At 38.5% G+C, this 18,933-nt stretch overlaps 1 long non-coding RNA gene across 6 annotated transcripts in view; it reads left to right on the forward strand.

Moving 5' to 3' along the window:
* LOC144204988 (uncharacterized) overlaps positions 1-18,933 on the forward strand; it is a 231,982-nt gene that overhangs the window by 1,879 nt on the left and 211,170 nt on the right. For all 6 annotated transcript variants that reach the window (XR_013327983.1, XR_013327982.1, XR_013327981.1 and 3 more), the window contains exon 2: positions 14,528-14,648. This is a non-coding gene — a long non-coding RNA (uncharacterized LOC144204988). The remainder of the gene's footprint in view (positions 1-14,527; positions 14,649-18,933) is intronic.

An 18,933-nucleotide genomic window follows, 5' to 3' on the forward strand; every position in this document is an offset into this window, starting at 1 on the left:
TTCTCTCTCTCTCTCGCTCTCTCTATCTTGCTCTCGCGCTCTCTCTCTCTCTCTGCTTTGAAGCAAGGAAAGAAGAGTGTCCAATATGCATTTCTCCTCACACTTATTGTTTTGCATTATGCTTTGAACGTACTTGAATGATCACGATCATTGTTGTTCCCTGGGCTGCTGACTGATTGAATGATTGAAGTAATTCGTATTTTGGGCATGTACTGTTATGTAATTCTTAGGGTTCTTTTTATGTCCCGCTTTGACTGGGGCAACATTTTGTGTTCAGTTTGAAAACCTGTTTTAACAGTTTTTTGGTTTAGATTGAAATATGATATATACATTTTTACCCTCTCCACGGTGTATGTGCAAGATGATTAAAAAGTAACGTTCAGTTTTTGAGTACATGTATTTTTTTTAATGTTATTCTTACAGAAAATGAATAAGGCATGCTGGTTGTCTGATATAACACAATGACCAAGATGTGCACGTGTCTTTTATTGTATACGTTTCAACAAGCCATCACTCGTTTTAAGCATCTTGAAGTAGTCTGTGTGTGTGTGTGTGTGTGTGTGTGTGTGTGTGTGTGTGTGTGCGTGCGTGTGTGTGCGTGTGTGTGCGTTTCCCGATAAGTGGTAGGGCGGTGCGAGAGGGTTTAGCCATGGATTACAGGTTTCATAGAATGCTTTCCGTCTGGACAGCTGACTAACAAGAGGTGATGGGATTATAGAGTGTATCTACCTTGGCCCCCCACACCTTATCCATCTATGGGTGACCAAGGCAAGAGATGGAAAGTTGGATTTCTTGTGTGTTTTTGGCTTTACAACACTGACAAAATTTCAAAATGCAATCTTCTACATCTATATAAAAAATAAGTCGGTGCCAAAAAACGCACAGGTCCAGCAAAGTTGGACAAAAGCTCCCCCATTCCTTTCCATTGGTACATTTAACCTTACACATTGACATTGCTTATTCAAATCACAACAAAACATTTCTCCTTTCACACCTAACATCATTCGCCTTGGACCCGAGACATCACTAAAAAATAAAACCCTCCAACCCTCCTCACTTGCTATTATCATAAAACTGTGACTCACAAAACCACATAATTTCTTGGACCACCACAAAAAAAGCCAGCCATTGTTTTTGACCAAAAAAAAAAAAACAAGATTTAAATTAAACAAATGCCATTAGCTCATATACCTAGGTCAATATCTTTGCATATTTACACACATCCTATTTTCTTCATAATATTTCAACAAATGACACTATAAATATGTTCACACATTTGACCAAAAGTCTTTCTTGAACCAATAAGTCAGCATAGCATGGAAGTTTCCTAAAAAAAAAAATACAAAAATGTCATCTTCTAGCTAAATTTATTGCTTTGCTCATTTCACATTTTAAGACAGTAGTAACACAGAGTCCACTTGTAAACCTTGTTTTATTAGAAAATATCTTCTACTTGCCAAAATGATTTTAGTCAGGTGAATGTATGAAGTGAATTTCTAACACAATCTGTTTTTGACACATCCCTTTTGTCTTTTTTTGTCTTATGCATACCATCGTCTAGCTTGCTTATCCCATTGGCTTTATTGTTGGACATGCTTCTCTAGATTGTGTGCGATTCTACATTGTAATTGCTATCTGAATCTGACATGGGTTTGAAATAATATACAAGTTTTGGGATAGGGGTTGAAATAACCTGCTGTGATTCTCCATCTGTGTAGTATTGAAATGGAACGTCCTCCTTTAACATGCTGGCCCAGAATAAGCTTCACTTTAAAGGATCAATTCTTTTATTATTGAAGTCAGTCTCAGCAGTGCAGGATAATACATTCTACATTGATCCTCCTCACAACCCCCCAAAAACCCTTTATTGCCATTCCTTCCAGCGAGGCTCACATTTAAAAATATATGTGCCACAGAATAAAGATTTTACAAAGTGACTGCAGGACAAATAAGCCGTATAAAACTAGGTATTCATATTTTAGAGGGAAGGAAAGACGGCAGACAATAAGGATTCACAGTTGCCAGCAGGCATTTTGAATATCATTACCAGCTTTGTAGTGAGAAATTGAAATACTAAGCATAAATAAAGTACCTGGTAATTAAAAACTGTGTCACAGGACCAAAGCTTTTATTCCTGACTCCAGAAAGTATGTCCATGAATCTACCTTCATGGACATACTATTGTATAATATGTGGAGAAATTGTTAGGAAGTTTGTCGCAGAAAAGTTAGTTTTTGACTCTGTGTTTATGATACAACCTGAGCATAGATATCATTTTGAAATCTAAGGGCTGTCACCTTAGTTATTATCTTGCATATTCTTGTAACGTGATATTTGCCATCAATGTCTGGGCAGACTCATCTGCGCTTCCATTTATTATATTCCTCATTTAACCTCATTGAAGATGAGATAGAATTGCACTATTTATCTTTCCAATCACATATGACTATCATGTTTCAGCAAAATTGGCTGTCTGCTTTTCAGAACACTTGAGTCGTTTGCGGTCTGTGAAGCAGCCACAAACAGCTTGACATAGCGGTATCACAATCAAACCCTGAAGCATGAGTTCCAGTGCCTTATTGAACAAATTTGCGCCAGCAGTTGAGGACTTTAATGATCGGGACCCACTGGGGTCTGGTGCTTCACGCCTACGGCTAGCTGCTCGATGCCCAATCAATTGCTTTTTATTAAAATTGTTTGCAAGGCAACACAAATCCATATTGTTTTGCCTCGGTCTCGGGCAACCATGTGAAATATGCTGGGTGTATTTCTATATATATATTTTCCAAATGAATGCAGAAAATGATTGTTGGATATGCATGAGAATAAAATAGGGTGGCAGTGCTTTGGTGTTATTGGAATATCCATTACAAGATTGACTTTTTTTTTTTTGCAAGTGATGCATTTGTGATGATTTTCTTTTCACCTCCCTCAACATTTTATATTATCCTTGATATTATGGCAAAATTAATAACTGAAGTAATTAAAATAGTTACGTTAATGATATGCCGTGAGGGCTCTATTGATTCCGTCGAGATGCATCTGGTGGAAAAATCTTGGATTGTTGCCTAATGACAGGCGGTGCCAGCGAATTCAGCCCTGAAGTGGCTGTATGTAAAATACGATCAATTTTGGAATTCAAACATCAATCTCTAATTTAAAATCATTTTATTCTTTCAATCAAACCTCACATTGACTATTCTTGGTGATATTTTGCACCTGTATGGAGTCCTCTTGTGCTGCACGCACCATTATTTTGATTTCTTGATAAATTAGACGCACTATACTGCATGCTAATAATAAAAACAGCAATATAAACTCAATGCACTTTTTCTTCATTGTGATTATTAGCACACCTTCAATTTTAAAAGACAACACGCTGACTGACATTTTAGTATTTTTTTGCGTAATATTGCAAATGCATTGACAATTTTAGCATATACCAGTTACTCTTGAGTATAAAATGAGTAAAATCTGTATTCTTGTTTGCATGCTTTTGGAGAGAAAAATGGGGAAAAAAACTAGGCATGGTCATCTTTAATGACATTTTCCATTAAGAGTCTGGACATTTTTGTTAGATTGTTAACATAGTTGCCTTCTGTAATAAGATGGTTGATTTCTTTTGGAAATACTTCACAATTTAACCTCTTATGAAAAAAAATATATCCACTATGTATACAAACTTATGCCTTTGCTTTTGAGAATAGATGTACTGCTTTTTCTGCCTTTGAGGTGATAAAACAGTCACATGCAGTTTCAAATTCATTCCAAAAGAGGGCAACATGATGTCAGTTTTGTACCCCCACCCCCTTCATGGTCCTACAAACTAGTGCAAAAACCCAATGAGAACTGGGTGAGGAGAAAAAAAGATGGGGGTTGTAGGTGCTGGGTTAAACGTGTAAGTAACAATAATTTACATTTATGGCTGGAACGGCTTCCTCACGTTGTCAGTCAGCAGTTCAAAGCACTCCGTCATTCGCCTGGCAACAAAGCGGGTCGTCTTGTCACATAGGCGCCAGGTTTGCAAAGTAGAGGATAGAGTTCTTCACCGCCAAGGTTTCATTAGAGAACACCTTGTCTCAGTGTGGTGACCCGCTTCAAAATTAAAATGTGTGATGGAAGAAATTAAAAAAAATATGTTGCCGTCTTTAAGTCAAAGCACTCATTATCGTGCAGAAGTGGCAGTTCTACACACGGAAAAGTGACTTTGGGCCTCCGACAAGGTCGTTCCCATTCAAAAGCTTGTGGGGACTTTTTACATTTATCTCTGAGTTGTCAGATTTGCCTCTCTGAGCTCTCCTCCTATAAACATTTCCCATTTCAAGATTTTCACGAGTTGACGTGTTGGTCAGAGCTTTGTGCTTGATTGAAAAAGGCACAAAACAGCAGCAATAGATCAGACGTAACGGCACCTTTTGCCATCGCTTGTATTTTAGGCTGTTAAAATCTCACAGCCCATTTGTTCTGTGATGTGACAGCAATGATGATATGATGACAGATGTCGTACCAGCCCACCCTACGATGCCAACAACCGCCACCCTCCCAATATCCTCTCTTATTCAACACCCTCGCACGCATACCCAAGGGCGCACAATGGAGCCCGATGCACGGGTTCGGCTGTGAGTTGTCGACAGAGCACATCTGCATTGCTCTACTTGGTGGACCCCCATAGTCCTCCTTTCCCCACCCCTTGGATGCCTTTCCCTTGTCCTCCCTAGAGGACACAGAGAGAGAGAGAGTGATGCTCCTTTTTGGCACACTATTGCCTCTTTGTTCCAGGGCCGGACGATTGTAGGAAGTCACTGAGACAGGGTCAACTGTATTTCACTTGACGGCCAGCAGAGGACGGCCCGTCATGCATGAGAACATAACAACTCAAGGCCTTTGGGAGAGGAAAGAAAGCCACTGTGGCAGCGTTTATTCTTCATTTTGACACCAGCTGTGCATAACTTACATGAGTATTTGTTAGCTGTTATTAATAGAAACAAGCCCTAATTGCATGTATCCTAATTGGTTTCACATGCAGTACCAGTGTAGCAGTACTAACGGCAATGCATAATACTGTAGCTTTGCTGCTGCTGCAATACCACTTAATTACACTGGACATGCACTTTAATAGGGCTTCTAAAAGAAATTACATGCATATTTCCACACAGATACACGCGGGGATTTAGGGCTGATTTAGCTATTCAAATCATAAATTGGATGATTGATAGGAAATTAATCTGTGAACATTAGTAGACGATCATGTAAATTATTTCATTTATGTGTCGAACATAACCTCCTTTGCTGGGCGACTCATTTGTCTCTTTGGATGCCATTGACGGCAGTGGATGTCCAATCTGTTTTGACTAGGGGAATGTGGCAGAACTACCCAATTAAAATGGATTGGACATCTGATGCTGTCAATCTCAATGGCAAACATGAGCCATCACAACCATAAGTAGAATGAAATTGTCAATGACAGGCAATGGGTAAAAACTATTAGGGAAAAAAATTAAACATCAGCATTTTAGTGAGTGCCATACTAAAAGTGGATATATGCTTATATTTATTTTAAACATTATTTTGTTTTTTGTTAACATTTTATTACTTCATTAATTCATAAATATACACAAGTAAAGATGGATATCAGCTAAACAAAACTATTTATTATAAAAGACCAAAAATAGTCAAACATTAGTTTAGGTAGAATATATAAATAAAAGAACTATTCTTGGTTAAACTACCTTGATGCTATTGTGCTCCTTTTGACCTCGCCAACTGTTTCATGAATACACACACACGCGCGTACACGCACATACTCTCACTCGAACTCTGAATCTGAGTACAACATTCCTCATCCTACGCACACAGGCACCAGCAGGTGCATTTAAATACACGGTATGTTAAACAAACTCTTATCATACAAACACTTGAAACAGAACTGTCTTTACAAATACATATTTCTTCTTTCTTTGTGTTCTTTGTGATATTCCATCTAGTCTAATGTTGTTTGGTTATTCAGCACTGACTTCTGCTGAATTTGTCATCCCGCTTCGTGTAAGATAGAAATGTGCTTGTGCATATTTATCATTATAGCCCACCCCCCTCCCCTCCAACCCCCCTTCCAACCTCATGGCAGGTTTTTGTAGAACATTTAGCTAATTGATTATCACATGCCTTGGCCTTATCAGCAAACCGTTATTTTGTAAATGAATATTCAAGAGAGATTTTTTCCTCTCGTTGCTTTTGTACTCCATTATTTGTGGACAAAATATGCAAACACTGAGAAAGGCAGCTTGCTTTTCTGCCTCACTGCCTAATTACATTTTGTGCTCGCACCTATACACAGACACGACGTGTATTTATAGCGGCGGAGAATGAATTCACACACTCCCCCGACTGCAATCGTATGCCAGGCATCTGCTTATGAAGTGTCGCTTTCTTCCAGGATGGTTCTGCAACTAGCCTCCCCCCCCCAAGCCCACCCCCACATCCCCACCTCACTTCAGCACAAACGGAATAAGAAAGATCAAGCTTGGGAAAAAGAGAAAGAAGCTTAATCGTTCCTGTCTGTTTCAGAACCCCCAAACTCACCCCGCCCCCCTTCACTTCTTCCAAAATCCACCGTCTGGCTCATTGTGTGATCAATTTGACTTGTTTATGTTTATGCCACCGCCATATTTGTGAGAAGGCTTGTCACAAGAGAGGAAATATATGGCAGCCTCAAACGGAAGAAGAGAAGCCAGGGAGGGAGGAGAAGGAGAGATGGGAGGAGGGAGTGTCTGACAGGTGGAGTAGGTGGGGCTCTATGATCATAGAAGGAGGGCTAGAGTGACAGTGACATAGAAAAAGTACGGGAGGGGACACAGAGTAGGGATTGGTGTTTTTTTGGGGGGGGATTTTACTTTTCTATACATGTTTGCGTACTCATACATTCACAAGACTTGGAAACAAACACCTCAGCCCTTACAGCTCATGATGGCTCCTATCTTTTGAATTCATCCCTAATAATGATGAAATTATACTTTAAATAGAGTCACTAAATTTTGGTTTTAATTATTTTAAAAAAAAGCTAAATATAAAGACCTGGCGTCCACATAATATGTCAACTTCTTATTTTGGGGTCACTAAGGTCGCCCTTTTATTAAATGACTTAATGATATGGCTTACATGACCCAAAACATGATGTACACATCTAGTATACAAAATGACATTTCAATGATAATATTTGTTTTAATATTGCTCGTTATTTTTTATATATTTTAATAAAAATTGGGCACCCCATTGGACGAGTGGTTAGCCCATTGGCCTAACAGTTCTGATATTGAGGGTTCAAGTCTGGATCTTCTTATGTGGAGTTTGCATGTTCTCTTTTATCCCTTTGTGAGCCCAATTTTTATTGTTATTATTTTTATTATTGTTTTTCTCAGTGTTGATTGATTAATTGAGGACTTGTTATGTAACTCCAATGATCCAAAACATTTGTTGAATCTTGTTTGAGTACCAGGCCATCGTCATTATTATTTCGTAGTTACGGTACTTACCATTGACATTGATATATATCCAATTCCTTTAAACTGTGAGGACTGTCTGTGATGTCTAAAGTTTCAGCAGAATTGCCGACAGTAGACGTCCAAATCGTTTTGACTGGGGGACAGCAAATGAAGAACAGTTTATTCCCGATCAAGATAAATTGGATGGCTAGTACCGTCAATAACAGCCGATGACTTCAATCAAAGAGTAGAAGCTTGAGAGGGGGATAAGCAGAGTTAAAAAAAGGGACATGAGAAAAGAAGAGTAGTAGAGAGAGAAGCTGGGAAGGTGATTAGTTGTACTGGCGGATGTTGGCGGTGGAGGAGGTTGGAACACTAATCCTTGCTTTGGTTGGAGACATTTTCACGCAGTAGGTCCCTTCTTTCCGCCCCCTCTCAATTTTAAGCCCCGTGTCAAGCTCAAGCCCTTCTTTTCCAGCGCTCACTTGCTCTCATTTCCTCTGCCTTCTGGCAAGCCTTGCTATTTATAAAAAAAAAAAAAAAAAAAGAAAAAGAAAAAAAATCATTTTTCTTTTTCTCTCCCTCTCTCTTCTCCTTTAATTCTTTCCTGGCGTGTCTGATTTTCTGCCCTGCTTAGAGAAGGTGCCCAGATGAGTGGCAGTCAGCCAGAGATGGGCTCCTTTTTGCGCACCCTTCTTTCCCTCCTCTTTCCCCCCTCCCACCCCCCGTTCCTCACATGTGGCCGCATGCTGCAAACGCCCGAACGCTTTACGTATCAGATTTACATTGTAAAACAGTAGCGGGTGTTGTATATTGATGACGAGCTCACGTTAGAAGCGTTCCCGCTGTTTTCCATAACCAGTGCAGTGATGTGAATTGGCCCTCTGCCCAGACAATAAGCCATAGATTTTATAGTGTGACATCATTTATCCACTGCATTATTTGATTGTTTTGGATGGTTTTGAATTTGATGCATCTCCCTGTTGTCGTAGAAAATTACTAACATCACTTTGTCAGCTTAATCCTTTCAGATGAAGAGAGAAAATATATGTATTTAGCCCACTGGGTCTGATTTAAAGGCACATATTCTGAAGTGTTTAATTGTGAGGAAAAAAAAGCACATTAACACTTTGGACAGCAAAGCTGCCGATGAAGAAAACTGCACTTTTCACATTTACATTCTTGCCAACTACTCCGGGGCCTGTCAATGCTTAAGGCCAGATATCATCCAAACTGCCATTGATTTGTTTGTCCTTTGGCTTTTCTGTGGTTTGGGAAATGAATCACGTCTTTTTTTGTTGCTGTTCTTAGTCTTGGCATCATCTCTTTAATCCATACACTCCTCGTTTTCCATAAATAACAGGGCACAACCCAACTTGGACTGGTATGTAGTGCAGTGTGCTTTTGTTCTCAAAATGACAGCGAGGGCTGGAGGTGTTTCATCTTGACATTCACTCACACTCACGCACGCACACACACACACACATTTGGAGCTCAATGGAGAAAAGCAGATTCTTATCTATGGAGCTATAAGCACACATCTGCCAGTAAATTCAGTTATGTGAACAAGAGGAAAACAAATAAATCACTATTTTCCACCATAAACAAAGTAAAACGGTTTAAGATACTTATGCCCTCTCATTCTCTACATAACCTTTACTCTTCTCTTCATTTCCCTGCTCTTTTTTTCTTCATTCTTCCACAGCAACAGTAGGCACAATTAATTTCCCCGACCTTTTGCACTGCCCAAACAATATAGGGTCAAATTCCAATGTTCATTACACTGTTCTTTGATTTCATTATTGCATACTGCAACTGGATAATGAGCGCCCAGGGAATGAGAGTATAGATTTTTATTTTATGATCCTTGGGAAAAAAAAGATGTAATTAAAGGAGGATAAACAGCCACCTGGTTAGATGGTGGTTTAGGTAGGAAATTGTATTGAGGATGGAGTAACATATTTAACATATGGTGCTAATATGGTTGTCTTTTAATGATCTGTATGTCTTTTTGTGTACGTGTGCTCATTTAAATGCTGATGCACGCATAGTGTGAGGGCCATATATGCAGAGTTAAAATTTCAAAACAAAACATAAATCTCATTACCTGCAGGGCTATGAGGTGGGTTTAGCAGCAGGATTTTACTGTTTCACTTTGTAATCTCTTTAAATTGGAATTTGCCGCTATATATGAACTTCAAACTTAAATTGCAACGCCGATTTTTCAGGCAGGGTAGGAGCCTTGCCTGCATAATCTAGAAGCTTGCTTTATAATGGCAAAGCACCCAAGAACAATTTTGCCAGGTGCGGTTAAGGGACATAAATGGTGTGCAAGCATTATAACTATGCCACTTAGCCAATCCAAGCAGTGTATATTTACCTTCAAATAACCTTCTGTAGCTTTCAAACATGTGGTCAACAGCTACAACAAAGTAATGTCAAGATTTTAACCCTGATATGTATTTTCGTACCTACTTTTTTACCTGTTTTGAGTTGATCAGCTTACTCACAATGGCTGCACTTGGAAGCAGTGCCATTTTTTGGGGGGTTTACACATTTTCTCTCTATTATCAGAGTTCTAAGAAATGTGTGATTTGCATAATTTGTGAAACTATCTTTCACATTAAGGTTATTTATACTGCTAAGTGTTGACTAGTGCTTTAAAATCTTTGCTTACAACATACTAAGACTAAAAGTGCATAAGGGGCTAAGTGCAGAAGGTCTAAGAAATGTACAATTTGCATACTTTGCAAAACTATCTTTCACATTAAGGTTATTTCTACTGCTAGGTGTTGACTTTTGCTTTAGGATTTTTGCTTACAACATGCAAATTCAAGCATTCTGAGCATTACAGTGCCTTTAACCATTTCAAATTATGTTGCTACTTTTATTTTTTTTTAAACTTATTTTTATACCACCAATGTATACATTTTATCAAGTAAAGTTTCTTCAACTAACCCTACATAATGCTGGTCAAGATGTCAGTAACTCTCTAGTCCCAGATTTATTTTTTAAAAAGACTTAAGTCTGGACTTAAGTGCTAGTTCCCTTTTTACGGGCACAACTGTTGGCATTATAGTGCTTTAGAAACACTGGCTAGCTATGGCCATGACCACGTCGTTGAGAAAGAGACAGAGAGAACAAATGGAGTAAAAGTTTTAGAGATGTGTGTGTGTGTGTGTGTGTGAATCAGAGAAATGGGAAAGAACAGGACACGTATAAGAGTAGTTGATACAGGGTCTTTTGATGGCAGAGAAAGTGCTGGGAGAGGATATTGAGGGACGAGGTAAAAGCAGGGAGCATACGGTTCTGATAGATATTGATAGAGATTATAATGAATGTGGTGAGGACATAGAACCCTAAAACTCTGCAGTGGTAATGCAGGGTGACAGTGTATTTGTACTAATAACCCTTAAAAGTGGTGATAAAATACTCCACTCCCCAACTGGAGCCCCTGATGGATGCGCTGGGAGTAATTAAACTCCATTAGGCTGTGGGACCACTTACCAATGCTTATGTGTGTGTGCGTGTGTGTGTATAGGGGGGGGGGGTGTTTATATAAGTGTAGGTGAGTGAGTATATGTGCACACATTTATAAGTGTGGGTTTGACCATATTAAAGCACTACTCCCCTCAGGGATCAGGCTATTTCAGGTAGAAGGGCAAATGGTGAGACATTGTCTGTACTTTTAAGATAGATGTCGTGTAGTTTCACACATACCCCAAAAGGAACTTAGGCAGGGTCCGACATCACCTTGTTCTAATAATTAATTAATTTGCAAAATAAATATTGATGATTATTTCAAAATTAAGCCCGATTCTGTTCTTTAGGTTAATTGAGGTAGTTGTAGAATTGTTCGGATTTGTTTGCAAACTCTTTTAATTTAATATATTTTGCAATTCTAGATTTCTCAATTCAAAAGTGACAATGCAGTACCTAATTTGACTTAGAATATGTTTTGCAGTAAAAATGAAACAATTACAGCATTACTGATATCTTATATTTCCAGGATTATAGTGCTTTTCAAGGCACCCAAGGACACTTTACAGTAACCTTTGGGGGTAATTAAAATTTTGAGTATGTTAGATGCACCATGAGATGTTGCTTGTGTTGGCCACTAGCGGATAATTGGCGCACATGAAAGCCAACGGCATTGCAATGAATGATTCCAGTAGACGGAGATGTAAGTCATATCAAGGCATATTCTCTTCGTCCAACACCATCAGGCTAACAAATCTAACAGCAGTCCTATAAGTTGCTCATTTATTATTCTAATAAATGGTATATATAAAAAATGCTCGCTTTTTTTAAGCACAAAACAACTGGGCATATACACTAAGCTATGTGGCAGCTACAAATACCGTGCTCGGTAATTTACCTCAACTTGATAATTACGGAGCACATAGAAAAAATCCCCAAAAGTGACAAGTATACAGACGTAGCATTAAAAACACACATGCCTTGATGGGAGGTGATACTGAAGGCCCTATTGAAAAATCCTGGCACCCAAGCAGGCCCGATATGCGCTGCATCTATACTTTAATGACCCTCGGGGGAACCCTTACCTGATGGACCAGCTTGGCCAATGTGCCCAGGTGCAGCAACACAAGTGTTTCATTAAAAATTAAAGCCAGCATTTTGAAGCAAAGCTCTCCGTTGGCACAGAGAGGGGAGGCAACAGAGAGAGTAGAGTCATTTAAAAACAAAAAAAGATAGAGAGAGAAGGTGAAAATAAAATATTATCCATGGAAAAGATCCAAAATGAGATGTATGTGAAATGTTTTACAAAAAAAAATTAAGCAAAAAGAAGCCTTAAATCTTCAAAAAAGTATTTTTCTTCTCCTTTTCTGTCTAATCTGATTATAACGATACTTGATCTGTGAGTTTTGGTAATTAGTTGACTGTTACAAAGGATTTTGGATGGTAAAATTCCATTAATGAGGATTAAGATTGATGATTTTCTTATTATGATTTGTACATTTATTAGTCAATCAATTCATTTGGGATAAAGTTCTGTAAATGTGTACCACAAGCACACATTTGAAGAAGATAGCATATTGTAACTATGCATTTCAAACATGCACCTTAGTGTTGGTCTGCACTCTCCGGGTGCCACTTTGAGTTCCGGAATAATTTACCAAGCTCTTCAGAGAAATCATTTTCGTGATCACACGGTGTTTCAATAACATCAGTAATTTCACTCAGTGTTATTTTGCTATCGACAATCACATGCTTTATTGGAACCAAATGTAGGATGTGAGGGACACTTTTATCCTTTAAAGTAATACCACATATTTTTCTCACGGGGAAAATCACACTTGATTGCACAAGCTGTAATGAGGGCGGAATAGTGCCATAAAAAGAGAATCATTTTATCACTTTAATTATATCGATTCTTTATTCTCGTATTTATACTCAAACACGGCCAGGAATGATTTAGTGTCTGCTTGTATGATTGTGTGCGTAAACAGCTGGATATGACTCAAGTCCTGAGCTGATGGCTGTTCTGGCATGTTGACGTGTGCCTTCAGGTGCATAGTGTTCTCCATTTCACGCATAAAAGAGTTAGCTAGTGCTCGTACACACGTAGACAATCTGACACACACGCACGCACATACACACATGCAGAATGTGCACGGTGACGACGTAAATGCATGCAAAAACATCTACCCACGTCCACAGAAACACTAGGGAAAGGAGTGTTACAAAGTAGGTGTGCATATCAGATCCTCAAAGTGAATCCTGTTTGACTGTGTCTGATGTTTCTGGTGTCTGCTGCCTCATTATTACAACTTGCTGTTTTGAGATTGATCATTGACACAGTGGGGTAGTGCTCAATGAGGATTTTAATTCTAAATGTTGGATGTCAACCTAAATCTATATACACAGACTAATGTATTATCTCATACATACAGTATGTATAATTTATCAACATCGAGGGACTTTATGTATTCTCAAATTGGGAATTTGTAAGTGTGTTGTGTTAGAAAATATACTGCCCGCCTATTAGTTTATGATATTACTATTTGTATACTTTTATAGTTTTTATACATGCAAATAATTGTTCAGATAAACTGCTACAATGATTTGATCAGAATATTTATTGTTTTATTTTTCACTCCATAAATTCACATTAAATAAATATGACTTAATTCTTATTTACCATATAGTTTTGTCTTTTTCTTATAGAAAACTTAGGTTTAAGGTTGAGAGTCCATATACACAAATTATTTCATACATGTATGCCAGTAAACCCTGTATTTATGTAAATAGTCTTTGATGGGAACATTCTGTTTGTCAACACTTTAATACAAAAAAATATCAACTGAAATATTTATGTTAGTGTGCATACACTTAACAATATTCATGTTATGTGTATTTACTGGTAAATCAATTCTTCACCAAGTATGCTCCACATTTTACCTACAAAAACTACAACATTCCATTGTGATTTGACATGGTTCAAACAGGAAAAATTAGTTTTTCAAACCGAATGCGTACCTACTAATCTCCATAAAATAATTAACATGATACGACGAGGAAGGACAATCTATAGTTTGGAGGATTTATTCAATTTGCATCCGTAATTGTGTATAATTTACAAACTCATTATTTTACAATTTAGTGCATTTAACAGCAGCTGGAGGGCAGATAATGGAGGGACTATAGGGGGCTAGCATGGGCCCCTGATGCACCCCAAACGTGATGCAAAGCACTAAAATAATGATGTTCGTCTGTTTCTTCTTAAAACGTCAGATTTCAGCAGGGAGACGCATGAATAATAATCCTCCTCCCTTTCATAAGAAAAAAAAAAAAGCACCAAAGAGACCGAAGCTATGACAAAAAGAACATTCTAGTGATGGGAATATTCTTACAATCTGATTTTTGTAGTTTTTCCTAGATGTGCTCAATGTTGAATGCAGTTGCTGCAAGAATATATCTTACATTAATTTGTTGCTGTGCGAAAAAAAATCGAGTCCGTAAAAACTCGGAAGGTGACATACTTTTTGACTGTCTTGGTAATTTTTTTTCTCTTCTTTTCACACTAGGCATACTACAAGAATCTGTAATGGAACAGCCGTGCTGCTTCTCTTCGTCTTTTTGGATTCAGGCTTGATCTGCAGGCAAGATGGCCTCGTTAAGCTCTAATAAAGTCCATGGATTTTCAAGGTATGATTGTACTTAAAGTAGGATTCCGGGTCCTTTAGTGTGTCAAACTGTCTGAATGTGTGTGTGATGGCCTCTGCTGTAAACTCATAATTGATTGTTTACTTTCACTTTTTTCCTCTACGAGCTTATAAGTATGAAATTTTAATTAGGAGAGCTGACAGGTCTGGTGCGTGATCTGCAGCCTTGGATCTAACGCGGCAGAAAGAGAGAAAAAAACAAAAACATTAAAAAAAAGGAATGACTGAAAGAAAAAGTGTGAGTGAAACACCCTTTCTTTTTTCTCCACATCCTCATCACTCCCTGCTTATCCTTCCCACCCCTGATGCGAGAGCCGGACTGAGCAGCAGGTGCCATATTACTGTGTACAGAAAAGCAATTAGGCAGCATATTGGATGAATGAGGAGTGCATTAATATTAGCAAGTGCATTTGTCAGTGGCATTTGATGCAAGTCCTTTTCTTTTCTTTCTGCAACATTAAGATTGTGGCGCTCATAAATTCACTGCTTAAACCACCATCTGCTGCGCTGTCAGCCCACACCGAGGAGAGAGGAGCCATTTATTCCCTTCTGTCTCTCACACTGGGGAAAGAGTGAAAGACAGATAGATAAGAAGGAATGCATTCACTCCCTCCTTTCTTTTATGTTCCGCAGGGAAAGCCGATGTATTAGGATTTATGGAGATGTTTGGCTCAAACCGAGCAACAGTACTCTTAAATCTGTTTTTTTTTCTTTTTGTCTGGAGTGTTACATTCAGCCTACCAACACATGAGGACACATAGCTTCTTAAAGACTTAATCAAGAACTTAACAGTAAATAAGTGACTTTGGATTTTGATGCAGTTCACTCCCGACAGAAATGACTACTATGTTTCCATTTTAACTAGGGATATCCTGATCTTATTTTTTATTCTTCATGTGCTAGTTTGAGGATCTTCTGATACCCAGTCTCAATATATTGAGAAAAAAATTCAAAACATACTAATCCCATTTTACCTGGCATGGTTCAGGTTTGAGCACCATTGAGTTATTTTATTGAAAAACTAAGTAACATTCAAAGCATTGGATGAGTGGGAAGGTTTTTTTTTTTTTTTACAGCTGGTTGATTATGTGTTTCTTAGTTTGGGTATTATGGAAAGATATAGAGTGGCTATTGTGAAAACTGTTTATTTTTACTACAACTCTGGTTCACCTACCATCATTAACTGCAACCAGTGAGTTCCTGTAGACTATTAGGCCTAAATCATGGTTTCCCAGTATACCGCCAGTGAGCTATGCTGCTCGTACGCCTTAGTAAGTGTAACAATCTTCTTTCACGTCGGTATATCTGGATTTGGATTTTTTGTGTCCAGATGTTCAGACGTTCCCAATGAAAAATACAGTGAAAAAACAGACAAGTGTCAGTGAAAGATTACCGTCAAATTGATGTCACCGTGACTGTGCCCTGTGGGCATTACAATGGTGGGATTGGCGGGGTTGTGATGGTTAGACGGCGAATTTAGCAGGGTTTGGTGTTGGTAGTGGTGGGGTGTTGGATGCCACTCTGCTTCCTTCTCCCAGTTCTTTCTGCTTCCCCCAACCTCATCGGCCCGTATATTTCCTGAGTGATTAGCTTGCCCTGCGGTGAGCACTAAGCAGCCTAATCTGCAACACTGAGGTGGTGGGTGATAGCTGAATGACAGAAAAACACACAGGAAATAAAACCAATTCCTATGCTCAGAAAATAAAACAGATTCCTATACACAAATATACTGAACCATCATAATGAATGTCTAAATTTTTGTGTATGGAATCCAGCCAAGCAAAAGATGCAAAAACAGGACCCAGTTTGGATGAATAAATGAGGGAATGAGCAAATGAAATCAGTGTCAAGCTATATGTGTCTCTTTGCAGAACAGAAGTGCAGACGTATGTTCTTAGTTGCAAAAATTAAACTTCATTTGTGATCTTTGTTCAATTTCTCTGTATGGCCCAACACCAAATGTCCCATGAAACTGTACTGGTCCGCTGCCCGGTATGGTTAGGATTTATTCATTAGAGTAGTCTAGAAGACTTCTGCCAACTTGTTTGAACTATTGATGACATTTACACTTGGATCAAGAGAAGAGCAGCTGCTCTTCACTGCTCCCATATTTTTGCCATGTGTCAGTCAAAGTCAGTGGGAGGAAAACAGACGTCTGAGCATTGAGCGGCCATAGTGCAATCGCCACAGTATTTGGTCATTTACATGGCAATTTTACAGCTGCTTGACAGCATTCTGGTATGAATACATTGCCTTGACTTTCTCCAGAATGGTGAAAATAGGAATTGATAATATTGTTTTTGTCAGATTAGAATATTGGCAGGTCTCCATGACCCCCTTTTAGTGATATTGACGATGGTAGGCGTACAATCCATTTGAATTTGGAGAGATGGCAGTGGATTAACAGAGTTTTATTTAGTGGCAGCAAATGACCATGTGTTCATTTGCTTGCAAACATCCAAGTTCAAATGGATTGGACGTCTATTGTATTCATTGCAAAAAGATGCAAATGCTTAAATTCATAGCCCCCCAAAAATACAATAAAAATGGGTTTCTACGTTTTGGATCCCTTTTAAAATATGCACTTCATTTTCATGATTCTCTTTGCTGTTATATTTCATTATTACTATTGTCATTTTGAAGTTATTTAGTAACCATTTGGGGCTTTCCTGACATCTGCCTTCAATCATAACCGACGACCTCCTCAATACACCATTTCCAAGTTGCTATTTCCTGACCCGACTCTCTTTTTCGGTTAGCCAAAGCGGCTCTGCCATTGCTCCTGCCAGGTTTTTCTGCAGGCGGAGATTTAACTGCCTTGTCAGTAGGACGGCTGCATGCCCTAATCTCTATAACAGCCTTAAGACGGCCCATAAGAAGTGATGAGACAGGGGATGGATGAAAGGGGAAACACGGTTTTTAATGTCTTTTTTTTAATGTTTCCAAAATAAGCAAATGAGTAACCTGGCTGAAGCGTGAAGCTACCAGCAATATGTTTATTCAGCCTCTCCTCCGTCCTTGGAGAGTAACTGTTGGAATAGGTACAAGTTAAAAATGAGTTCCAAGAACCATACAAAACTATCTGTCCTGTGTTCTGAATTACTGACTCTTTCTTTTCAATTCTATTTGGCTTTTATCCTGTTTTACCTTTTTTTGTGGTTCATGCTCCCTATTTCTATTTTTTATCTTGACAATTCATAGAAAGTCTGTCTTTAATACAACAGTCAAGATGTTGAGTTTCCCCACGACCGACTCTCTAACCGGCATTATTCTGTATGTGATGTGCTGTGTCTAGAATAGATCAATCAGGCGCCCTTGAAGAAACAACTATATGATAAAGTATTGTCTGTTTAATTTTCCTTCATCACGGCATTTGAATTAAAATTAGGATAAATCATTGAAGTATGCGGAGTAATTAGTGGTTTAGTTTTCACTTTAGATGAGCGCCTGAGTAGACCTATTTGCAGATCTGCATTTTTTTTTTCCCTGACCTCTGTGACCTTCAAACTCATCACCCCAAAATCACATTTTTCATTTCACACATATTCCTTATAATTGGTGTTAATACCTTTTATTCTTTCTTGAGTTATTTTGAACACAAACATCCATATGTTTAACCTTCTGGCATAAGTAAAAATACCACAAATAAATAAACGTTAAAAATTAAAGAACACACGACAAATCCAGTGAATTGATGCACTAATTAACCTTATAATCCATTGCGCCTACCAAATGAAAAAAAAAAAAACCCTTGCATCCATAAAAACACATACACGCCATACACACACAACACTTGCAACCAACTAAGGCCTCAATGCCACAGGCAAAGTTTTCACAATAAACTAACCTTGATCAATAACCTGCTTTAGAGCTCGACAAAACCGACTGGTCCACCTACTGCAGGATTTTAATATCACGGCTGTTTGAACACTATAGCCAAAGGCCAACTGTGTGTGTTTGCATGTGCATGCAAAATATTTGTCTCTTTTGTACGTATATATACTGAATTGTTGAAGATGCATGAATCTTGAAAAGCCTAGAGCATGGATGATTGTGTTTGTGGTTGCTGTATATTAGTACTTAAAACTTTGGCCATGAGTTTTCACAATGCATGAGCATTGGTGTATGTGTGTGTGTGTGTGTGTGTGTGTGTGTGTGTGTGTGTTTGTGTGTGTACGAGTGTTCTCAAGCTGTCTGTTCAACTGATGCCTGGGGGTCTGCAGTGAATGGTGCTAACCGGCCCTCTGAACTCTTTCCTGGGATGAAAA

This window comes from Stigmatopora nigra, chromosome 12 (genome assembly GCF_051989575.1).
Source record: "Stigmatopora nigra isolate UIUO_SnigA chromosome 12, RoL_Snig_1.1, whole genome shotgun sequence".
In the NCBI taxonomy this organism is placed as follows: Eukaryota; Metazoa; Chordata; class Actinopteri; order Syngnathiformes; family Syngnathidae; genus Stigmatopora; species Stigmatopora nigra.